This window comes from Pyxicephalus adspersus, chromosome 12 (genome assembly GCF_032062135.1).
Source record: "Pyxicephalus adspersus chromosome 12, UCB_Pads_2.0, whole genome shotgun sequence".
Classification (NCBI taxonomy): Eukaryota; Metazoa; Chordata; class Amphibia; order Anura; family Pyxicephalidae; genus Pyxicephalus; species Pyxicephalus adspersus.
In genome coordinates this window covers 9,813,404-9,840,605 of record NC_092869.1, presented here as the reverse complement: position 1 = coordinate 9,840,605, position 27,202 = coordinate 9,813,404, and the positions used below count along the sequence as shown (strand labels likewise).

The 27,202-nt window shown below is 35.3% G+C and overlaps 1 long non-coding RNA gene across 2 annotated transcripts in view; it reads right to left on the bottom strand.

Moving 5' to 3' along the window:
* Window positions 1-18,645: 18,645 nt before the first annotated feature.
* Window positions 18,646-27,202, bottom strand: part of LOC140342344 (uncharacterized) — a 30,185-nt gene continuing 21,628 nt past the window's right edge. The window contains exons 2-3 of one of the 2 annotated variants that reach the window (XR_011923041.1): window positions 24,870-25,038; window positions 18,646-19,621 (exon numbers count right to left, since the gene is read on the bottom strand). This is a non-coding gene — a long non-coding RNA (uncharacterized lncRNA). The remainder of the gene's footprint in view (window positions 19,622-24,869; window positions 25,039-27,202) is intronic. The other variant, XR_011923042.1, reaches the window with a different exon arrangement.

Here is a 27,202-nt window from a genome sequence, read left to right as displayed (position 1 = left end):
CTTAGGATATGGATGGTTTATTGGGTTTATATAAATGCTGATGATTTGATGAGGCTTTCAAGTCTATTTTAAAGCAAAACTGTCATAACGCAAACATTTAGGCTGACATTTTTTTACTTTTAAATTGCTAGTTGATTGGCTGATATGTGAACCTTTTTGCTTTAAATCCCAATAAACAGTCATTTATAATAAGTTAATACATTCTATGTGCATTAACATTAAATTGGTGTTTAATAGATCAGTCATTCTCAACCAGAATCCTGAAAAACCCCAGATTTTTTCCCGAGGTTGCTAGGACTTTCCTGAACTTTAGCTGATTGACTTCCCATGTGATGGGGACCTAGTTTCGTGGCAAATGACACCCAGCAGACTCAGTAGCATGACACCAAAGCTCTTTTTAGCAGGGGGACTTTTGACTTGGCCACCAACGTAAGGTGCATTTCTCCTTGACCTTCTGTGGATTTAGTACAGACTCCACAAGACCTGTGAATCATTGATTTTTAAAGGGAAAGGGTTGAGGGAGGCTGATTTGGATAATGATCATATGGACACTCCATTTGCCATGTGCTAATGCTAGAAAAATAAAGCATAGTGAAGGGTTTTTATGGCAAAAGTATTTGTATTATAGATTAATTCTCATAATACATATCATACATTCATGCAATTTACGTGTGGCCGGAGACAAAGGTCTGGATCATTACCCTGTCAGCCCTTCCGGGGCTCTAGACATTATACTTCTAAAGGGAATATACAAATATTTCACAATCGTGTTGCATACCTAATTCGATTACCCGACACGTTTCGCCTGATTTAGGCTTCCTCAGGGGTACTGTACGTATAGCAAGGTTGCACAAATTTAGTTGAAAACATATATTCCTTGGTAGAAAAGCGAGTGTAGTTTAGAAACGTATATGGAAAAGAACCAGACTGCTCTTTATGAAGGGAAACTACAATCATAGGACTGGGGGGCATAACGAGTTCAACCACTGGAATGGCCTTTAGCCAAGTTCCTATCCAAAATGAACAAGGAGACCACACCGCGGTCTATGTAACCACGCTGTATCCTAGCGCAGTGGCAGGCTGTGCTAATGCTTTCAGGTCATTTCTCACTGCTAGAAGCCTGGGATCAGCTACTTAAGGCTTTTACATGCCTAAAAACTAACATAGGAGCAGTTTTAAGTGAACTTGCACATGAAATGAAGGGGTAAAAAAACAAAAATACATGAGTTGGCCTTAAATGCTCTCAAATAACTTTTCAACTGCTTAGCCTTGGTAGATGTCTCTTTAAGTCTATTAAAGGGGATTCTTCTGTCCAAGCATAGCCATACTGTACAGCCTGAATAAAAAGACATGTCTCCTGCCAGCAGCTGCAGAATGGAGTCCTTACTTTCTGTGAAGAAGCAGCAGTCTCATTGCACTAGTGTGATAGGGCCCTTTTAAACCTGGATCCATAAACTTTAAGATGAGATGATTGTAATATAATCAAGGTAGTCATGCTCTTGTTTAAACCAAAATCTGCATAGGAGAGAATACACCAAGTACGAGATTAACTAATACTTAATCAGACAGCAATAAACTGTGTTAGCCAAGTTCTAATTATGAATCATGCTAACATTGTATCCATGTAGCTTAGATCACAATGAGAGCATTTAGGGTACAAGTTGTTCTTCATCTAAAGCATCTTTTAACAAATAATTTATATTGTCTTATTATCATTACTGATTTATGTAGTGTCATCATCATCTAAGATATAAGGTTGATAAAATTGTGGTAATTATTACAATTTCACGATGACATTGTTCTAATTACACAATTTAGTGTTATTAGAACAATTGGAATAAATATATTAACAACTGTTTTCATAAATTTGCACTTAAAGCAAGTGCAGGAATAAATAGGAACGAGCACCGTATCCAAACAAGCTCAAAGGTTTTGATACACTGCACAACACCCAAACAGAGCTGGTAAAGCTTGTGTTGTTTAAATTGCCACCATTTGAATACCACAAGCTTTACCAGCATTGTACATGTTGGTGATTGGAGGATTGACTTAACAATAAATATTGGCAGATTATAATATATGATTTTAAAGTCAGATAACATTTATTTATTCCAAGGCAGTGCTAAGAACCAATGCTAAAAACACTTGAGAGGCCATGAATAAAGGTTTTATAAGTGAGAGAGAAAGCAAATTGGCAGATTTAGGGTGAAGATTTTATTTAGGCAGCCTTTCCTTTTTACATTTCGACAGCCTTGAAATAATTTTCGGGTCTCAATTAAGCAGACATCATCAAATGGAAGATCAATCAGCCACAGTTCAAAATAAAATTGAAAAAAACACCATATATAAAAAAAACAACTTACATGTAGCTGGCTCTACGAAGTGGTGTTGGCCCAAGACTTATGCAGACATTAGCAAATGGGAAATCAGGTAGCCACATTTCCAAGAACCCCTATTAACCTACGGAAGATCCCTGAAGTTTTTCAGAACCCTGGTGGACAATGGTTGGTTTAGGTGGAATATCTAAAAATCAATAACAAGATGAAAAAGAAATCAGATTTTGTATCCTCAATGTATCATATTTAGGGGGTCAAAGTTCTCCCTCCTAATAATTGTGATGGTCACAAGATTTTAAAATACCAGTGATTATAGAAGTAAAAACTGGAAATAGTGTTTTGTTAGAAGATCCTAAAATGAAGCTGGACCAAAACTCTGATCAAAGCAGTGACAATCAACTCCTTGTTAAACTATTATATGTAGATACGAGGTTCAGGCCAAATTGAATTTTCATGAACATTAGGAGTTCCCAGATGATTGTTTATCTGCTTTCTGTGTGGTAGGAAGATTACTGCCACTGACAACCACCAGCCATTTGGCCCTTATGAGCTGTAGCTTTGTTACAAGTTTGCAGTGAACTTTAAAGAATGTTCTTGAAACTTATAGTGAATAAAATCCAAGTTCATTCACCCATTACTAATCAATTGAGTAAACTTGAGTTCTAGAAAAATCACTTTATTCATTTGTGTGTGTGTCTAGGGGCACATAATCCCTAAATTCTCTAAATATCAATTGTATTTTAGAAAAAACAAATATGTATACTCAGTAAAAGTCTCCCAAATAAAATACATTTTGCAGATTTACAGACGTAGGTTACAGTAGAAAAAAAACAATGTAATACAAGGGTTCTGACATCCCTCCTTTTGTTCCACTTAAGCTGATTTACTTTAAAATAAAAACTGTGATTTCAAACAAATATATTAACATACATGTAGACCTTTGGAAAAATCTAATAGGTTACCTAGCAACATTCTAAACATTTTAATATTTAATTACCTTGCCTAGGACCACCTCTACAATCTTAAACGCTGCACGATTATTACAAAATTACTAAATATTGACCTGTGAAAAGAATTTATACTATGAGATGTAGTTCGAGTTGTTAGTCACTTGTTATTTCTGGTCAGTACTTTCTAATGAAAAATCACATTCTCGGCATGAGTTAACGTTCTTTAACTGATTTATTGCAATTAGTATACTTTTGGCTTTGACAATGATTAACGATTTCATCTCTAGGCTCTGCATGCCTTTATCATCTCTACACATATTTTTGTCTAATACAAATGATTGTGATGCCTTCATAAATCAATTGTGTAGGGTCGATAACATGCTTAGGTATGTTAGGTTTGTTTTGTCCTGACATATATGTCAGGACAAAACAAACAAAGCCATCTGCAGTTGGGTGTATACTGTCATCTCTGTAGTCATTGAGTTTTTATATATGTATTGTGGGGTAGGGATGAGCGAGTGAGTTTTTAAAACTCGATCTCGCAGCGAATTTGGCTGTTCTCACTTACCGAAATTGTAAGCGAGAATGGCCGGTGTAAATTCGCCAAACGAGGTAGAATTAAAAAAAAAAAATGATCGCCGGTGAACTACATTCATTGGTCAGCTGATAATGGAGTTTTTCAATTGAGAGTTCATCTGCAGTTCAGTTCCCACGGTCATCAAGCTGTACTTATCAGCCCGGTGACTGTGGGAACTGAACTGCAGATGAATTGAACTTTGCGGTCACAGCTGATTGGAGGAGGCACACCAGTGCCTCCAATCAGCTGTGACGACAGGCGAACTCTTCATGGAGTTTCTCCATGGAGAGTTCATCTGCAGTTCAGTTCCCTAGGTCACCGGGCTGTACTTAGCCCGGTGACCGTGGGAACTGAACTGCAGATGAGCTCTCAATTGAGAAACTACATTGAAAGTTCATCTGCAGTTCCACTGCGATCCCCAGGCACTAGAGGTTAATTAACCTCTAGTGCCGGGGATCTTAATGATTTCCTCGATCGATGGTCTTTCGGTTCACCCAAATTTCGCGGACCCATTGGAAGTTCAAGGAAATTTCCGCGAGAATGCCAGAGGCCAAATTTGGATATTGTACTGTACTGAAACTGTACTGTAAAAAGGACACAAGCAAAACTGAAGAGGGTTTCTCTACAGCTAAGTGAAAAATATGCTAAGGTTCCTGCATAGATGTCTGTAATCCTGTGCAGGTCTTGCTTTCAATTAACCAATAGCGAGTAAGATTTCATTTATTTATGTTTAGGCTATATATGATTAAAAATTTGAATGCTTTTACCATTAGTATGGACGGGTCTCCACTAAGGCTCATACCTATTCCACAGAGGACAAGGTGGGGGGTATTGGAAACTATTGTGAACGTGAAATTAATTTTATTTTATCATCCCTTACAATCACAAAAGTTTTGTGGTACACCTTATATAGAAAACTAAGACTACCCCCATCATTCAGCTTGGCCACCAGTCACCATGGCACACTTTATATGGTGTTCTTTTAGCTCTTTAGTAAAAATGAAGTACCTTGTGCTTGCCCCCTAGGCCAAAAGGTCATACTCCTCCCTAGGGCTCCTTATTGGCCCGAATTGTCAACTCTAAGCCACTTCATCTTCATACTGGTCTCTCAGAATATAATCTGATAATTCTTTTTCTAAACAAAAAAAAATGGTCACCAGATCTGGTTGATTTAGCCCCTATATTGTTTTGTCTTGTTGCTTCTGTCCAGATTTTTACTAACCTTGCACCTTTAGTCTTTCTTCATCCTTCGTCAAGCCCTTACCTTTGTGATAGCCCACATTAACATAGACAGGCATGTCTTTATGGAGTGGCTGATTGCCATACAATTATGGGGTCTAGGTATAAAACAGGGAATCTGACATTCCCTCAAAACATTCCCTGGTGGCAATCTTCCAGATCCATGTGTTTCAATGGCAGTATTTGATTCCCACCAGGGAATGTTTGAGACTCCCTGTTCTATAAATAAAGCAATATATGTGCCTATGTTGTAACCAAAAGTGCATTGTTTAAGATTATTTTTTTAATTATTAGTAAATGTAAAACAGTATAGGTTAGGCAGCACATTCAGCATCTTGACTGTGTGACAGAACAAAAGGTGTAACAAAAAAAAATGTATAAATGTATATATTCTATACATACATACCACCTCGCACACAAAGGATATTCATTCTCTATCACCGTGATTTAAGTGTTTTCTAAAATACGTTCCATATTTTCACTAATCTCTGTTTTCAAAGATCCCAGACATTGCTCTACATTTTGACTTCTCTACTGAAGCATGCATGCTGGTGTGCTGCTTGATCCTAAATGAGTTTGCTTCAGAAAGTAGACTTTAAAAGTAAACTCCTGCCGATTCTGCTTTTCAAAGCTGCTAATCCAACTACCTATATCTGCAAGCGTTTACATTATGTTTCCATAGTATATTGATTAGGCAAAGAGGTAAATAGATGTACAGGAACACAACATCCTCTAAGAACAAGCAAAGTATCCAGTGCCAGAAAAATATAAAGTAGAAATACAATATTTTAGCAGCAGAAGGGATGATGTGAACAGCACATAGAAATCCGAATACTAATAATGTCATTCCCAACCATTGCATTGTATATCTACGCTTAGAAAATAAATATAATAAGTCATATCATGTGGAAACGCTCTGTTAGATTACGATGAAAAGAACAAAATACTACTAGTCAGATGCAATGAAATAAAAATCCTTCAAATTTCAAACTGTTCATAGAGTGAGATCTAAAGTCAACCTTTCCTTTGCCTAGGCAGGAAAAAGTATAAGGATCAGTTATCACCTCTCATCCCTATAAACTCACCTTTTCTTTTACCTCCCATCTATATGATCAGCCAGGGAGAGCTTTGTAAAATACCCGCCACTTTCATGTGCCGGTGATTTAATGGCTCACTACCTATTTCATACATTAGAACACTAGGGGCCTAACAATTGGCTGAACATTGTCACATGGGGCCTGATTTAGGTAGAATTGATGGAGATCATCCAAGGATGTTGACTCCTTTCTGGACTCCTTGGGCCTGATTTATTAAAGCTCTGCAAGGCTGGAGAGCATACACTTTCCTCGGTGAAGTTGGATGATCCATCAAACCTGGAATGGATTTCTTAAAAGTCATTTGCTCTTTGTTAGCAACTGTTTTCAATCCTGAACCAGATCCATTTCAAATCTGCTGGACCACCCAGCTCCATTGCTGAAAGTATAAGTTCTCCAGCAATTCTACCTAAAGCATACACAGGGTTTTTTCCTAGTCCTAATGGCTAAGGAACTATACATATATTTGGTTATTATTTGGATTCTTGGGACGACAGGTGTTGTATTATAATTAAATCCATATATTAGGCCCTGTGAGTTTTGTTGGCATCCTTAACCAAATCTAAAGGTTGTATGTGGTTTTCAAGATGTTTTTCAATGCTTCTGTTACGGTTCAAAGAGTTTGTTCAGGGGTTAAAGTTGGGAAGTTTACCCTATAAATGCTTTAGATATGCAATTGATATAGAAAACAAAAGAAAACAGTCGAACCTCGGATTACATTTCTTTTTAACCTCCCTGGCAGTTTTTACGGGTGTGGCTCGGGGTAAATTTTCAATACCAAAAGCGGACGTGAGGCCAGGGGACGCAGATGCTGGCCGGGCCATGTGAGCATGCGGCTGGGAGGCGGGACCAGGCGGAAAATTTAAAACAATAAGTATTTTTAAACGTACAGCTTTTACATTTAAAAATACTTATTATTCAGACCGCCCACCAGAGAGGTTAAAGGAGGTGGCAGTCAACTCATCACACATTAATGGTGACATTTTTGAGCAAATTAAACAAAGAAGACAAAGTCATTTTTCTCATTTATAATAGCCTCTGTAGATGGCACTATCCGCTCCCATGACTGCATCTGGAAATACATATAGAGAATCATAATCAAATCAGGTCATGTTGCCCATTCGGGACAAAGTGACAGACTTTCTTCTTACTAGAACCTACCTGCTGATGCTCACCATTTCCTGGCTTCCACTATTAAAAAAAAGATCAGCCTAAGATGCTAAAGTCAACCAATTTCTTGGCATCAGTCAACCTGATCATCCTCTGACTGATGTCAAGGGTCAATCAACTGACTTTGTGGAAGCCCAAGCAGTTATATAGACTCACAGGAGAATGCTGTAGAGCAGCATTTCTCAATCTTTTTAACATGTCAGAAACCTTGAAATATCCCTAAGGGGTAAGGGAACCCCTTTATTAATTAATTAGCTCAAAGAATAATATGTTGGTGGTCAGTAAAAAGAATGCCTGTTACTTGGCTGGCCAATGGGGAGAATGTCATCCTCACAGATACCCTAAAAGATCAGTGGGGTCACTTAAATTGACCTAAGAGACACAATATTTTGATTGGCCAAAGAACCTCTTGCAGCCTCTGGAGGAACCCGGTTTGAGAAACACTGCTGTAAAGAGTGGAAGTTCACCATTACTTGTAGGAAGAGGACCAGTGACATCAGTGGACCCTTGTTTTTTTAGGGGCAGATATGCCACCACAGGGTGGTCATGTTGGTGGTTGGATTTCCACGTGGAACATAGGGCACTCCAGCCTGGAACCCTGGCTTTCAAAACATCAGAATGTGGATTAGCAATGCCAGTCTTTAACACAGCTTCCACCTGTCCTACATTTAGAAGGACTATCTCTCCATTGCTACCAAATCTCCTTCATTTACTCCCCAGTTATCACTGTTTTTGGTCCAATGCAGGGGTGCCCAACAGGTGGATCGCAATCTACCGGTAAATCGCAAAGGCAACGTAAGTAGATCACGGAGCCCTGCCTTTTTTAAAGTACATTCTACCTTGCACAGGAATTATTATTCCAAGTTTTTTATTGTTGGTTGATCTTTTTGACTTTTTAAAAGTAGCTCACAAGCCAAAAAAGTGAGGGCACCCCTGGTCTAATGGATAGACCATCAAATAGAATAGGTCAATAAAATGTAATATTATCTACTAAAAATGTTTTGTTACAGTAAACCTTTCATCCAGCACTTGAAAAGCACCTGCAAAGGATAAGTAGAAGTGCGTATAACCAGTTTTTGGCTAATAATACCTTATGGGGGCTTGGAAGGGGTGTAATGTTGGCCTACTTACATTGTGCTGAATAGTGCCCCTGGAGATATAACCTCTACAAGCCATCTAAATGGCAAAGAAGAACAAACCACCACCAACACCTACGATAATGGAGCATGTCTCTAACACTCTGCTAACAGAGAGCAGAACTGTCCAAATGAACGCTGATTTATAAAATTGACCCAAAATGTGTAAGCTCTGTTATTTCAATCCATTCTCCCCTTTGTACGCAGTTCATAAAGAGAACTTATAAATAATGGCAAATGTGCATGATTAACCACATTTCCATTCGTCTGTGTGGATGTCATTGTAATTATGTGTTTATATAAATGTAAATATCCCCATATAGTCACTGAATATATACACGATTTCATAGCAACACTACATTGTTTACTTACCAGTTCTCATCTTATTTTCCTAAAATAAGGTAATTAAAATGATTCAACTCCTGATCAGCTTATGAGAAAAATAAGTGTGTGGGAGTCTAAATGTTTTGCCTCTGGTGTGACAGTAAATAGAGCTTTTCCAGCGTGTTTTTATTTTATTTTTTAATTTAGCCTTAATCTTCCACACTCTGCTTTGATGCCTCAAGACAAACATTTCTTCTCGTTTCAATCTGTGTATTATTTTCACTGTTTAATAAGAGGTAATAAGCCTTGTTTTTCTTTCAACTGAATCCTTTTTCACATACTGAAATACAATTAGGGATGCAGCTGCAATTTAAAGAAGATGCAATGTAAATGTAACACCATTATACCATATACATGTTGTGGGAACATATACATGTAGATGAATAATGCTTGGATTCTGGATATAACGCACAGGATTGTAAATGTATAGATGGACCATGCAGTGGGGGGTCCAAAATAAAGGTGACAATGTACTACTGCCTAGCATTTGTTCCTCTTGGAAACCATAGCAGTCAATATGAAGACCTATAGGATAATCACCATATTAGCATTTGACACCTCCAGCTTTCTGTTTATGGTTTATTGTTTTCCATACATAGAATAGTAAATAGCAAGAGCAGACAGTCATTTTCTAACCATTATTCTTCAAAAAATAACTGGTAACAGCAAGAAATTAGGATCGGCTACACTCTTGATGGGTCAGAGTGATGGAGGTAGAACTGCAAATCGCACCCTTCTATTGGGTGGATATTGACAATTGTGTCTACTAAATAAGTGAAAAATAAATAAAAAATGTTATGTGTATTCAATGGTGTAACACTAGCCATAGCAGCCCTTGCTGTGCTCACTAGGGCAGGCTTTGTCTCCATGAAGTTCCCTTGGGAAGTACCCTGGGATTGCGCTCAACACCTGAAAGATTTCTTTGATCTTTTTGCCTTGCTAAATTTTCAGAAAAGAAATAGGTTGAAAAAGTTGTTGGATCTAAAGTGACTTTACTCTTTCAGTATGGAGTAAAAATTTTGGAGTGGAGTGATTTAGGGTTCACAATGAGGTGCTTTGAACAAACTCAAAGATATGTAGGAGAGTGCCACAGTAATGACCGATAGTCCAAATATTTTGATTTCATCTTAGTAAGTCAGAAAAAACCCATTGGATTTTAGGGGTTTTAAGACTTGAATCATCTGCTATAATTAGCTTTCATAGTCTGCTTTCTCATAGTCGTACGTTAGTCATACTTTATTTTTGAACCTGAAATCATTTCGTCCAATTTCACTAGTATACTAAGCCTTAACGAAAAGTGTCCCTTTGAACTCTGGAAATGAGCCGGCTTGTTTTTTCCAGCTATAATAAATTATATTATATATAGTAACATAGCAAAAGTGCCGTTTGTTATCCTAAAGGAGACGAGACTGGATATGCAGCCACCTGCTCACCACACATTTACTAGTTGCAACCAATATTTGTCATTGCTCTATATAAGGATACTTTATATTCTTTAGGATATCAAAATTTCAAGTGAATCAAGATTGTTAAGAAAAAAACTCGGAGAAAGGTCAAGGCTCTGAAACCCCCCTGAACAAATTTTTTTGGCCAGGTCAGGTACTAAGCGCATTGAGCCACAACGAGATAAATGAAAATGGTGGCCAACACTTTGACTTGTAAACATATTTTACTAGTGGGTTATCTAATGGATAAATTATCTAATTTGTCTAATAAATGTTGTGGAGCTCGTTATGATGTGGTTCTCTGCAAGATATGTAGACATTTGGCTTGATTCATCCTGAAGACAAAGGATGGGCTGCCTTGTCCTGGCTCGCAGAATATGGTCACTGGCCCAAGGCAGATCCACCTACTTTTTAACAGGACTAGAAAAGTTTGACATAAAGCTCATAAGAAAACTTGGAGCTTTGTTTTTCTGAACCCATTGTTTAATAAGAGTACATCTTATTAAAGCGTTGCCACTTGACCTTGGGCATTTCTTGCAAATTTGCGCCACTTATATTATGACTATGTTTGCATTTTAATCAAGCTCAAAATTAGGAAATCCTAAAATGGTAAAGGTAGGAGGAATGTAACACCAATAGGTAGATCTGTTTATCTTTAAATAGAATTCTTAATTAAGAGTTATTTTTTTTATTAAATAAGGATCATTTCATATTTTATATACACTGTACTTTAAATATCATGTCTGTGTATATACTGTATATGTATGTATGTATATATATATATATATAAATGAAATTTACACACTGTGCTGAAATTTTCATCCAGAACACTTTCACAGTGACACATTCGTTACCATTAGATGATTTTTCCTCTCTGATCTTTACACACTTGGGAGTCCTGTTTTCAAAATATGTATGTTAGAGGCAAGAAAGGATTTTCAAAATAATAGCAATGCTAAAATGGAGCTATTTGTACAGGATTGCATTTACTGGAATGTTTGTAGGAGGCATATAATTCCTTTAAAAGCATGTTTAACCCATTTATGATATAGCTATACTATGGTGATTTGCTCATCTCTGCAGAATAGATCTGGTGGAGTTTGTATCTATTCAGATATCTATCAGATCTATGTTACTGTTTTAAAATGCAAAAAATAATAATAATAATCTTCAACCGTCTGCCTGCCTCCCAAATATCCCTGAAATTTGGTTACTCTTCTTCTTTCAGATTAAAGTTACTCTGTCACTCTTTGCTTCTTAGTTATCCTTCTTTTTGTGTGGAAATATAGAACTCTATAATAAATGTAATATTTCATGCTAAACTTTTCATCCAGCCTTTTTCATTATTCTAAATTATGTGTTGTTATAAAAGCTAATATAAATGAAATCCAATGCATATTCATATTTTATATTCTGCAAAATAGGGAAGTGGCAGGGTGTGTTGTTTGTTAAAAACTTTGAGCTAAAAAGTGATCATCTTCCACATCCCCACAAATTTAGGAGGTATGCCTCTTTTGCCTTGACAAAGAACTTTTGTAGGAAAAATAATTAAAGGGATGGCCTGCTGAAACAAAAATATCAGATCTCAAGCTATTATAATAGACTCCATACCTGTCTTTTTCTATGTAGATATTAAAGGAGTAACTTATTTGGACATCCTACCTCATACAAGGAGCCTTATGTTGACAACATCGCTGCTATCTATATTATGAAGATTTTTTGAAGTAGATATAAACACACACTAAATGACATTTAGCTTCATACCTCATAAGTATATTATAATCAATGGCCGATTGAAAAAACTATGCCTCAACTTTTTAATTTTAATCCTTTTGATCGCCTGCAGTCTCTTCCCTACCACTCTTTGTCTTCATGATCTTCCTTGGTGATAATGGTTGACCTTACCTGTACAATGAATATAGAAAAATCCCACTTGTGTTCTTCATTGGAAGCCAATGTGGATAGATAACAAAAAGGTGACAAAAAGTGCCTGAACAAGGCCATTCATGGCAAAAGCATCCTAATTCTATAAAAGCTGCAGATTTAGAAGTAATAAACATAACTTCAATTAAAGTTACTGGTAAAGCTAATATGTCTGGCCATGTTCAACTTTACTTATTCTTGTAATGTTGAAGACGTTTCACAGCTCTCCAAGCTGGCTTCATCAGTTTAAGTGAATAACTACTACTTGATATACAATGGCCTAGATGAATGGAACCTTCATAGATATTTAGGTGACTGGATTTGTATGTATTACAACAACTGACTGGGTGTTGTATTGTATGGAACTTACACAAATTACACAAATGTATTGGAACTTACACAAATGGATATTATATAATATATATATATATATATATATATATATATATATATATATATCATATTGGCTATATTTTTAGTAGATATTTTTATATATATAAATAGATGGATGGATGGATAGATAGATAGATAGATGGATAGATAGATAGTAGGATAGATAGGTTTATAGATCGATAGATAGATACATGCATAGATAGATAGTAAGATAGTAGGATAGATAGATAGATTGATTTATAGATCGATAGATAGATACATGCAACAATTGATAGATAGATAGATAGATAGATACGGCCTATACATGTAGCTTATTTAGCACAATTTAATCATCTGTCGACTTTGAGATATATATATATATATATATATATATATATATATATATCATATTGGCTATATTTTTAGTAGATAGATTGATAGATAGATAGATAAATTGATAGATAGATAGATTTATAGATAGATAGATAGATTTATAGATAGATAGATAGATAGATAGATAGATAGATAGATAGATAGATAGATAGATAGATTTATAGATAGATAGATATGTGCATAGATAGATGGATGGATATATAGATAGATAGTAAGATAGATGGATGGATAGATGGATGGATAGATAGATTAGATTTATAGATCGATAGATGGATACATGCATAGACAGATAGTAGGATAGATAGATAGTAGGATAGATAGATATATTTTTAGATCGATAGATACATGCATAGATGGATAGTAAGATAGTAGGATAGATAGATGGATTTATAGATCGATAGATAGATACATGCATAGATAGATAGCAGATAGATAGATAAATAGATAGATAGATAGATAGATAGATAGATAGAGGGATAGATAGATAGATAGATAGATAGATAGATAGATAAATAGATAGATAGATAGATAGATAGATAGATAGATAGATAGATAGATACGGCCTATACATGTAGCTTATTTAGCACAATTTATTCATCTGTCGACTTTGAGAGATAGATAGTAAGATAGATAGATAGATAAATTATGGATAGATAGATAGATAGATAGATAGATAGATTTATAGATCGATAGATAGATATGTGCATAGATGGATGGATAGATAGATGGATGGATACGGCCTACACATGTGTATGCCATAGCTTATTTAGCACAATTTATTCATCTGTCAACTTTAAGAGAAGCTATCAAAAGGAACTCTTCCATTCCTAATAAAGATCACTTTCTCTAATATTTATTTTGCAATGCAAGTCATCCCGGGTGTACAGCTTTACAGGATGAATAAAGCCGTGCACAGAGCAGCTGTGTGCTGGCTGCTGTTTGTACAGTAAGTGATACCTAGAACATCTTCAGGAGAGGGATTCATCAAATTACTAAGTGTGTCAGTGAATATAAATAGGGGGCTGAAGGGATTACTGCAGATTGTTACAGATGTATTTCTTAGCTAAGTAGCTATAAGGATGCTTTGTATAGAAATGACAAATGTCATTTGGAGACAGAACTGACACGGTGTAATGCTTACACAACTTTCTGAAGATTTGTTCTACTTTAAACTAATTTGTAAGTGCTTCAGAAAAATACATGGCTTGCAGACGGGGGATTTACGGCGCTCAGGAGAGTGCTAATAGGTAGAAGTAAGGGTAACAGCAGCGGAAATGTAAAATATATCATTCTTCCAGTGTGAAAAGTCAATAAATAATATTAGAATTGTATTATTATGACTTTTGTCTTGTAATGCTAAGTTGTTATTCTACTTAAGCTGTGTTTTTGTAAATGTGTGTGCCACAATGTGATATATGAACATCCTTGTGTAGTTCTACTTTCAACTGTCAATCTTTAGCAGCTGGATAATGTAGAAGTAGAAAGAATTGAATGAGACATGTGCTTTCTCCAGCTGTCATATTGGATTATGTTGTCTCTCATCAAATGCCACATAGTCCTATAACTGTAAATAGGAAACAAATTTTAAGTGTACCTAAAGTCAAAACTTTTTTTGGTTTTGGATAGAGCAAGGAAGGGTTAGCACTACCTTTAGGGTTTTATTGCAGCAACAACCAGCTGCTGATAAATGTGTTAGCTTATCTCCAAATATTACAGCATATATTCAATTTCCTTTTCACTTAGGCAACCCACCAACATCTCTCGGTGTTCTACCTATAGATCAAGCCCTGATGAAGGGTCACACCTTTGAGTCCCTGAAATGCTTTGGAAATATATAGAGATTTTGTCTGAACTTTTATTGGAATAAAAACTTTTGGACTTGGATATCGTTTGGCATGAAGGTCATTTACATTAGCTTATCACTTCAGGGCAAAGGCAAGGATGAAGTGATGTTTGTTTCTTGTTTCTTAAAACATTGAATTACATTTATATAAGAAAGTTGAGTTGGTTGGCTGTCCTTGGATATGCCACCTTTTCATTGGCCTTTTTAATATTACAAACGAGATAGAGACTGTATGTTTGTTCTTAAGTTGAATTTGTATGTAAGTCAGAACATGTACATTATTTTAATAAATGCAATTAGGACAGATGTTTGTCTCAACATATTATTAGGCAGCGTGAAGTCAGTTACTCTATAAAATCCTCACTGTGAGTTAATTCCAAACAAAGCAAAGAAACAAAGAAAAAACTTTATGGAGCCTAGACAAAATAACTTTTGGAGCAAGCTGTGCTTTGATATGCAAAAAGAAACAACTGCAGAGTTTGTCTTCTTGGTCATCAAAGAGTTACAAGATGTTGCAAAACAGCAAAAGATTTCTGCAAGTCATGCAAACCGCCCCCCCCCCCCCCCCCCCTCAAGCCTCCGTCCTGTACACAAACGAGCAGGGAAGCCCCATTTGTATCTAGGAGTCATCAGTATGTCGGATGTCCTTAACTCGGGGACTACCTGTATATGTGCCTGAATGACTGATAAATTGGAAATATTACAATTAAATCATCGCTTTATATATGAGATAAAGCCCTAAAGTCTTTATACATTTTTAAGTAATCTTTGAGGTTAAACTCCGGCTAAATAAAAAAACCCAACCCATAATCCATTTTCTGACCATCTTGTCTCAATGGCCCTGATTTATTAAAGCTCTCCAAGGCTGGAGAATACTTTCATCAGTGATCCTGGGTGATCCAGCAAACCTGGAATGGATCTGGCCCAGGATTGAAAACATTTGCTAACAAATAGCTAATGCCTTTTATGAAACCCAATCCAGGTTTGCTGGATTAGCCAGCTTCACTGATGAAAGTGTATTCTCTCAAGCTTTGGAGAGCTTTAATAAATCATGGTCATTGTATTCAGTTTCCCAAAGAAAATCACTTTTTTGTGAACCTGTTGCAAAGTATCTTCAGCTGGCTAGTGGGCTTCTTATCAGGTCTTCTACAAAATTTTTATGATTTTTATAGAAATATTTATTGATTGGAGCACAGTAGGTTGTTGTGTTGGTTTATATCTGATTATAATATACATATTTATGGTTTATGAATTTATTGCAATGAGGGCTCTCTTCCATAATTCCTGGGATCCTGTTAACTTTTTGAGTTTTGGGTTCTTCCACCCACATTTTTGTGTTCCAGCACCATCTGTAGCATTCTGTGAAGAGTGAGAGCTCATTCAATTGGTCATAAGTTTATGAACTCAACAGATTTCACTTTTAAAGACCCTTAAAGACAGGAGGTATACTCTATCAGCACTTAAAAAAAACTATAATATTAATTTAGGGGCAGAGGGATAACCCTTTTAGGGTATACTTACTGTATACATACATATACACTTACATATACACTTGAGCTACTGTTTCTACTGTCAACTCATTCAGTAATATATTGACACCAGAATGTGGAAAGTATAATGGTTACATTAAGTTTCATAGAATATATAGTCATAGCAGCCTACATAAATATGCAGATAGATCTGTCCTTCTGGAAATGGCAGATATTAGTTCCAGGACTTCCGTATATTGACAGATTGATTTCAGTCACAACCTAAAATAGTATTATACCATCAGAAATAGGTTATGATCACCATATGCATGTGTGTACTAACATATGCAAGACTGTCAAGTCCAGCTTTAAGCTTTCAGAAAAGCTGCTTCTAAAAGTCACGTGTTGGCTGATTCATTTCTTATGAATAAAATGTTTAAGGACGCCTGCAGCATGTGATGGATGCCATTGCTGACCTGCTGCTGAAAAAACTAGCTGCCTGGGTATCTGTGATTTTATTACGATGAGCCCTGGGGCAGGAAAAGATCAGAAACAAAGCCATACAATTATGGATTAGACTAATGATATCCAATGATTTTGGGCAGCTACTAAAACAGCTGGTAAAGAATAACCAATTGTGGCCATGAATATATTTAATGTGATCATTTAATTATCATTTGATACAACTAAATTAATTAAATTTATTATAAAGTTGCAAACCAAAGACCGTTGATTCAATCAAATTCGCAGGCCGTGGATTGATTGGAATTTCTTGTCTCTTCTGATTGAATAAATAAATATCCGCGTGTATTGGAGAAGCCATCCTAAAGCTTGCTTAGAAAGATCAATTTAGTTGTATCATTTCAAAAAGATTATTTACATTTACAAGGTGATGAACTGTATTTCTTATTAATCTTGTCAGTTGATCACACAATGATACAAGTATATATTTTCTTTGAAATCTAAACGGTGATAGATTTTTTTTTAATTTCTTGTACCCAAATCAATTACATTTCTCTATGCACATTTCCACTGTAAAATCTACCACTTGGTAGATGGAACAAATCATTCTCTGTGGTATAAACTACACAAGCACTGTATACTGCAGCCACATGTATAGTAGTGATCAGTTGTACACAAGTGGAGCATTGTGTGCTTGTACAAGATTATTCACCTAACTACTTGTTACACACTGGAGAGTCATTTGTTCCATCAGTTTACCCATCAATCACTACTCTAAGTGTATCTCTAGACCTACACAAAAAGAGAGCTGATTATGCTGCTTAGGTGAAAAGCAAGTCCAGTTAGTGCTAACTGTTTTATTGAATGCATACAAAACAGACTAAGCTCTGATGGGGAATGGCTTTGGCTGAGCAATGATAGGTAATGACTTAGGCTGAGCACTGAAGGGGAATGGTTTAGGTTGAGCACTGAAGGGGAATGGTTTAGGCTTAGGCCTAATGGGTAATGGTTTAGGCTGAGCACTGATGGGGAATGGCTTGGGCTGAGCACTGATGGGGAATGGTTTAGGCTGAGCACTGATGGCGAATGGTTTAGGCTGAGCACTGATGGGGAATGGTTTAGGCTGAGCACGGATGAGGAATGGTTTAGGCTGAGCACTGATGAGGAATGACTTGGGCCGAGCACTGATGGGGAATGGTTTAGGCTGAGGCTTGATGGGGAATGGCTTTGGCTTTGGCTGAACACTGATGGGAAATGGCTTAGGCTGAGGCCTGATGGGGAATGGTTTAGGCTGAACACTGATGGGGAATGGCTTTGGCTGAACACTGATGGGAAATAGTTTAGGCTGAGCAGTTATTGGGAATAGCTTAAGCTACATACACATACTAGATTATTTTTGCATGAGATGAACACTTATAATAGTGTTGGGGGAATTTCTAGCATATGGACAGCGATCCCCCAATGTCATTTGTCAATCCATCCTGGAGGATCGATTAACAACTCAGAGGCGACAAGCAATCAGACAGGTATAAATGCCCAATCACACATGTTTAAAGTGAAGCTGAGCACTGATGGGAATGGTTTAGGCTGAACACTGATATAGAATGGCTGGTTTAAGTGGACCTATCACCAAAAACACAGATTATCAGTAGTCATGTTTTGATAGCTGCCCAGTCTTTCCATAAAAAAAATTGTATTAACTTGCATTGTGCCTCTGAACATTTAAATACTTAATAAATATACCTTTCATCTCCCTACATAACCCATTTATGTAGCAACCAGGAGAACGGGTGAGCAACAAAAACTATAAAATGTCCCTTGATAAACGGTACTAGGGTTAATTACTTTGAGTTTTGGATATGTACACAACAGTGATTTTTACAGGTGAATGACACTCCTAAAATACAATAAATACATCTACAAACTTATTGGAAGATGATTGTTGAAATAAATGGTTTGATGACTGGTTCTCTTTAAGCCATAAAATAAACAAAAGATTTTTAATCACTCATCAGTCTGAAATTAACTCTTCTTGGCCCTCGCCCACGTTGCAACACGTTAGCTTCAAGTGTAAGTGAGACATTTGCTAACCGGGGTAATCTCGGGCTGCTGGGCGATTAAAATTCTCTCGTGCAGTTTGGTCCTCCGATGGAGTGTCTCGATAGACGGGGATGTTTTTGTCTGGTCTGCCGAGAGAGACAGCTATTCACACTGTCCTACACATTATCCCTTAATTGGCAAGCCGACCCAATGCAGCTTGCACCCGTTTAACTCATCCATATTAATCGTTGGAAATATGAATCACTCTGAAATGAATCACATCACATGTGGAGTGCTAACTTTTTGTATTTTATTATTTTTCAAACAGGTCTCTTCCTCAGCCATCCATTCCCTCCCCTTAAAAAACACAAAAGCAATTAACAAATAACCTGTTTTAACCCTGGACATCTGCCTGCTAGATTTTAGGCCTAATTTCCCCTTTTTTGTCCTTGTCAAGAGCTTGTGAATAGTGTCAGGTCCGGATTTAAGGCAGAGTTCCCAGCTCAGGCTGTGCAAGTTGTCTTTAGCTTTTATTCCCAGAACAAAAGCACTAACAGGTTTGACAAAGAAGGTTTTTCTGTTCCAGAGGAGAGAAACTCATGTTTAGACCCCAGGCAACCAACTTGGTCTTGTTTGGCTCCCATTCTCTTTCCACACAAGGGCACATGGAGTCTTGTTGAAGAATGTGTGTATTCTCCTGGTGTCCTATTCACAAGTCCCCCTGGGAAGTCACACCTTGGGCTGTCATCAGCTGCAGATAGGCCGACCACTTGAGACTGTCCCAAGACCTGGGTGAAATGAGAAACAATACACTGAAAAAACTCCTAATTAAACAAGGCATGGGGGGTTGACTTTGTTTTAATGTCTGCTAATAAGCATAATGGTACCATATAACTAAATAAATACATGCGGGGTGTCTATCTGAGGCCAATATTTACAAAAGAATGTCTCCGAAAATTCTTATGTAGGCTTTTAATGTTTTTGTTGCATTTAAAAAAATACATTTAAACCTGCAGCTTATATTAAATTAATACCTGGTGACCTTACCATTAATATTGTCGTTCTGGAATTTCTGGGTATAATCTCTGAAGTACAGTAAGAGGTCCATGATATTGGCAGCACTGGATATGTAACAATGTATTGAAAAAAAGTGAAGTCCTAATTACGATACATGGTGACTTGGTTGGCTTTAACTTGTGAAAAAAGAAAAGGAGTACTAATGTAACTTATTCCTAAAGCTACGTACACACATGCAATATTTGTTGTTGGAAAACAAACAGATCAACAATTATGCACGATTATTTTAAACGATTGTATTGTGCACAATTCTGTACATGCTGTAACAATGCGATCGTTTAAATATAATCCACCAATATTGTACACGCTAGATACGATCGTTTGAACGATGCAGGAAGTGACATGTAAAGGAGAAAGTGTACTGCAGAACCATCCGAGATCACTGAACGACCGTACACACAATAGATTGCGAACGATCGTTGCCCAATCAGATCCCACCAGGACGGTCGTTCATTCCAGCCACAATCCTCGTTCATCCGCATCATTGTGTACTTTTTTTGTTAGCGATTATCTGATGAACGGCCGTTAGTCTTTTGTTTCCAGCGATAATTATTGCACGTGTGTACGCAGCTTAATTCCTTAATAAAGTGAGCTTCCATATTTTATTATACCCACCACCAAACAGATCCCCAGATCCTTTTTTAGGAAATCGAATGTGGGGAGGCCATGTCTTTTAATTATGTAAACCCCAATGATAGGGGAAGGCATGGGGTGTGGTATGGTAGAGAAAGGGGCTTTTATGACCACTGCCCCCTACATTTTCCACTTGACCACTTAGGTTTCATGTCTAAACAAGGTCCATCCGCAAGAAGTATTTGAATTATTTAGGTATATTCAGCTTTGCCATGTCATACTATATTTCCTGATACATGTACCCCATGGCAGTACCCTGCAGCTCATACTAGGAATTTATTAGATTTTGCTGCAGCAAAGTTTAGTGGGGAGGTTCAGCCAACATTCTTAATACTCAGAACAACTTGTGTGTGTATATTTGAATATAACAGGTTCACCAAAATACTGTGTGGCTACCAAATATAAAAAATTGTACTGATTTAGACACGTAAATAATACTGTGGTCTGCCATTGTTACTTTACTATTACTCCTGTTTGGTAAACTGGCATTTCAGAAAGGGAAGGTATCAATATCAACCTATGTGTAATAAAAGGTTTCCTTTAAACTGGATTTAAATTGGCTCATCTGCAGGAATGCCTCCTTTTTCAGAATATTCATATTAGTGGTTGAACCCTTTGCTGCCATTATTAGGTAAAATTTTGTCATTAACTCCCCTAGCGGTCTAATTCTGTCCCTATTTCCATGCAAAAAGCGGTACAATGTTTTTCATGGAAATTTCTTTTACATTGTAGGCCTATAATTCTTAGGCATAACTCACCAAAATATGTCCAATAGTTCATAAATTTAATAATAAATTAAAAAAAAAAACACAAAAACCTGTTATAAAAAAAAAGGTAAACATGTAATACAACTGTACAGAGGCATATATTATATATAATATAATTATATATACATAGTATGAAGATTTCTTTGTATTCGACTCAATACAGCTATTTTGTATTGCATCCAATAATTTTTGTATTTAACAATACAAATAATTTTTTACAAAATTATTTGTATTGTTTGAATTTCAATTATTTGAATTATGTGACTTGGGAACACCGATTTTGCATTGAAAATCCACCCCCCTCCACCGAGTCACACTCGGGAATACCGCTGGGGGGTTAAGCACTTTTTGGCTTGTGATGTCCCTCCCTGGAGCATGCACACGCCTATAGTTTTGGTGTTCTATAGTAATGACCATCAATTGGAAATTTGAAATATAATTCAGAATGGATGGTTGAACAGTCCCCCCTCCATGATACTAAATGCTATACAAATGTACCTTCCCTATGCATGAATATGCAACATTTTTCAGCAGACTACGAGGAATGCTAAATTTGTAATTGTATTCTTTGTATATAATGTTTCTGAAGATAGGGCCAATTTTTTTTTTTTTTTTTTTTTTTAAAAAATGCCTTTTTTTTTTTTTTTTTTTTTTTTTTTGGAATGAAAGTTAAAATATAAGTGGAAATCAGCAGGGATTAAATTCTGAAGCAGTGTTAAGGAGAGTACCATGTTGATGGGCTTTACAAAAAGTTAGCAGGTGGTCATAAATGTCTATTCCATATTACTTAAACCATTTAGTGTTTCCATAAATAAATTATTTTTTTATACTGTGGACATGGTGCCATTGGACCCCCTGCAATTAACTTTAAACATATTGGTATGCTATATTTGTTTTTATCCAATAAACATTTTGCCATTAAAAAAGTAAAGTGAAAAAAAGTACAATTGTCATGATTTGGCAGTTTTTTAATTTTTTTACATCAGTGCTCCATGCTGCATATCCCCTGTAGCCTCTTTGCCACCGTTCGTGTCTAGACCTAGGGCTGTATGACATTTATTTCCATTTATATAAAATGTAAGTAAATAAGTTTACAGTAACCCAAAAAGCCTGGCTGAGTTTATGTTATCTGTAATGAAACCAAACCATTTCTTAGAAACCCCATTCAACTGTTTTGTCACTATACAAGAATTTCTATTGGTCGCTGCAAAAAACCTTTGCCCTGGTGTTTACGGCTCCCTCCTGTGGAAGAGCAATGTTGGTTTCTTTCTCACTGTCATATTTTCATATTTATAATCTATTCAGCTTTAAAAATAAATACTAAGAAAATTGTATTTAAGGAGCAAAGAAATTATTTTCTTACTATTGAAGCATTAGGTGTTAGTCTTAGGTTAGTATTAGGTGAATCTGTGTTAAACATCCAACTATCTGCAGAGGGATGGAAGAAAATACAAATGTTCAAACTGCACATAATTGGATGTTTATAGCAAATATAAAATGAGTGATTTAAGCAACAAGAATACTTCATTACTATATCACTCAAATGGAACCAGTGCTGTCCCCAGCATAGCTTCTATGAAACTTGATAAATAAAACTGATGTAGATGGACCTATAATATTTTTCACAACTACGACATATTGTTGTGTTACTTTAGAATATTTCACATTCAACAAATAATACTTTAAAAATCCACTCTAAAATTGAAGTTAAAATCCAGATAAATGTATTGTATAGCCTTACATTGGTTTATTATAGGAAGAATTAGTAGTGTATGTCAGTGACTAGGAATATTTCTAATGTGCATAAAAATTATTCTGTATATCAAGGTGGTTTTCATCTTCACTGCTTGCAAAGACCTGTAGGTATGTCTCCTTAACATGTCCAATAACTTTAAACAGGTAACGCATATATTCAACTCTCAACATTAGCCAAAACACTAAACGTGTAGAGGTGTACTTACCTAACCCCCAGTATTATTAAGTCTGTGAGTTCCTGCATGGGATATATTATATATCAATGTCTAAGAACTGAGAAGATGCATGGAAGAAAACTAACCTGTTTGAAAATATATGATTGTTGGCTAAAGTTCCGCTGAGACAAAAAGGTTAAAAACAAACAAACAACCAACCAAAAAATAAATAAAATAAAAAAGAAGGGAAACTTGATAGACAACTTTTTTCGTTTTATTTTGTTCAGTAGGTATTGTGCATTTTTATTACATTCTAAATACACATACTAAAGTATAAACTCTCCACACTGTTGGGTTTATTTACAAAGGTAGCAAAGATTGTTCACTGCAAAGTTGCAAAGTTAATATTATCTTTATTTGATGATAGAAAAAGTCCTTTATTTCCCTTGTGATTTGGTATTAAGAACAGGTACAAGTTCAACTTATTTAGTAGCATTCAGTTTGCTAAATGAACTTACCTTGCCTCTGCAGCTTTAATAAATGCTAAAAAGGTTTATAAATATAGATAGATTGAATCAATTTCTTGATTGGTATATTCTTACTTTGTATCAGCCAACCCCAGTCTTATTTTTTTCATGGTAAAAAGGTTGACCAACTAAAGGAATTAAAATTAATATAATAAATATATAAATATATAAATGTAAGAAAAAAAATGTGAGTTTGTTTTGTTTTGTTTGTTTTTCTTTTTTTGCATATAAATTTACTATATTTACCACAATATGTGCTTTGCAAAAAAAAGATCACCCTTGCTAAGTGAACAGCCTTTTAGTAAATAATCCACCATTGCTCTAATAATCCCAAAACCTAGAGGCTGTTAAAAAATAACCTGTAAATTATCCTCATACTACTCATGACACATATGGCATAAAGCACTGGACAAGGGAGTAGTAAACACTGCTATATCCATCAGATATCACTTGCTCACACATGGTTGGTAAGCAATAGATGCACATAAGTATCTATATATATATATATATATATATATATATTATTATTATTATATATATTATTATATATTATCTATATATATATATTGTAATTATTGGACATTTGTAAAATTGGTGATTTACCAGAATAATTTTATTTATATTTGCTATCTAAAACATTTGAAGTAAAGACAAGCTGTAAAATTACTTTTATTAAAAAATTTGAACTGAAGCAAGTATTAAAAAAACACCCAATTGTGCAATAATTTCCAAAACAAAAAGTTTTTTTAATAGATATAAAAAAATTTCATCTACCATAAGTGCCTTAAACCTGTTTTTCTATTAATTCCTTGTTATCAGAAGGGGTTTCCTTTTTTATCTATTATCTATCTATGTCTATCTCACTACTTATCTACCTATCTGTACTGAGGCTGATAACTCTTGAGTGGTTTTTAAGACACATTATCTAATCTTAGCTTGACATTACATCCTCCATGCTACAAACAGCTTAAAATTAGCTGAAATAAATATTTTCCATGCATCTTGAGCACATTAATAAGTCACTGTGGTGCAAGCTGCAGATAATCTCTTTAATTGCAGGAAAATGGCATTATATTTAGTAACACATCACTTGTGGGAAAGATCTTCAAACCGAATACAAACCTTTTAAGCGAAAGGTCCATTGGTTAAATAAATAAATCCACATAAACCGTCCACGTTTTGATGTAAATTTCCTGCTGTCATCAACAGGGGCCAGCCTCTTTAAACAAACATTTCTCTGAAATGAAAAATGACATTTTATTGCTCCTTTCTTCTTTTTGAGCAGTTCGATCTGTGAGGGAGAAGAAAAAAAACATTAAAAATACTATATAAAAATTCACTTTATTCACGAATGCACATGTGGTCAAAAAATTCAAACTGTGTCTTAAAAAAAAAAAGGTAAATAATAAAAATCAAATATTATGTCTGATTTTTTTATATTTATTTTTTATTTATATATATAGACATCTTTCTAAGTAAATAAACATGATGATGTTAGGTTACAAACAAATTTTATATATATAAAGTTTGTAACCTAACATAATCAGAAATAAAACTTGTGCTGTTTATTTATTTGATGATATGTGCAAGTGGAGAATGTGTGTATATGTGTGTATTTACATGCTGGTATAATTGCCTGTATTATTGTAGTATGTATATGTAGAGGCTGAATTAAAATATCATGCCAGATTTGGGAAAAGTGACTGAGGCTACAAACTGTTCTATTAGCCTGTGTAGTAATAATATTAATGTGTGTGTGTTTACAGTATGGTGTTCTGTTTATGTAAATATATTTGTATATGTTTTAAACTTTAATATATCTGTGTATAATCATGTGTTATGGGTAACATACTATACTTAAAATGGAAAATGGTATATATAGATATATATATATATATATATATTGTGTGTGTTTATTGTATGATGTTCTGATGTTCTGTTTATGTAAATATATATATGTGTGTGTGTATTATACTATAATATATGTGTGTATATATAATATAATAATATATATATTATATATATATTGTGTGTGGGTGTGTGTCATAGTTGTGCAGTTGATGAATGACTAACACTCCTCATGTTATGTTATCACATTGTCAGCAGTCCTGTACACACATGTACCATCATCTGTGCCATGATGACTTCATGACTGCACCACACACCCTCATCTTACATTTGACTCTAGTTTTAGTTGTATTGATGTGTGTCTGTTTACCGATACCGTATGATGTGAATGTACTGGTGTTAGGTAGGGAGACAAAATGGGGTTGTGGGGACCATATTAGTATTTATATCTATGTGTGTGTATATATATATATATATCTATGTGTGTGTGTGTATATATATATATATATATATATTTTATATATATATATATATATATATATATATATATACCATTTTAAATGTATTTATATTTATATTATATATAATAAATTATATATATTATTTTATTATCTTTTTTATTATTAGGTATTTATATTTTGTGAGTCGCAGCCACTATCAGAGGGAAGGTTGTGCATCCTCCTATTCCATCCCATACATTGTATCTCTGAATTCTATACAACAATCTTACATTATAATACTATGTATCTTTTATGTTCATACAGAAGAAACAACAATACCGCAAATACATTTCCTACAAGTAAACAAACATTTCTTAGTTATAAAATAATATATAAAGTACTATGATAATATACTAGAAATATAAACATAAAATAAAAGTAGTAGCGGTAATAATAATAATTAAATAACAACAATCCATATAATAAAAAAGGTTAAAATAATATACAAGTAGTAATAATAATGTTATAACAAAGACATAATATTATAAAAACGAAATAATAATACTTATAATAGGAACAAAAGTCTAAAATGCAAGAGCATGCAATTATGTTATTAATAAATATAGCAATGTTTTATTATTATGTTGCCTTTTGTGGATTTATTGCAGTGTGTGCTATGCATTTAGTAACAGCGCTCATAGCTATGATGTGCGGTCACCGGCAACCAATCACACACGTACTTTAATGGGTGAGTCCCTGGTTACCCTGGGTTACTGTCTCCATCTCTGGTTGCCCCGGGTTACTGCACCCTTGCCTAGCATTTTCTCCCCTTGCAGTATCCCCGGCTCATAGCGTTTCTTCTCTGGTTTAGTGATTTATGAAATACATTTAGTAAATGAGATGCCGGGAAAGCAGACGTCCTACAGCAGCCAAATCAGAGTGCTTGGTGTGTAATTATTAGTAAACATCCGATTCAATTACACTGAAGATATAGACATGTTACACTTGGAGATCCCTCCCTCCTCTCCTATAAACAAACAAACAGAGAAACTGCACAAATCTTTGCTATACCATGGAGCAGGAATACAATGTACAGATCCCAGAGCCGGGCTGACTCATCTCACAATCCATACACATGCGCCAAGCTCCGCTAACGCCCGTCTACAC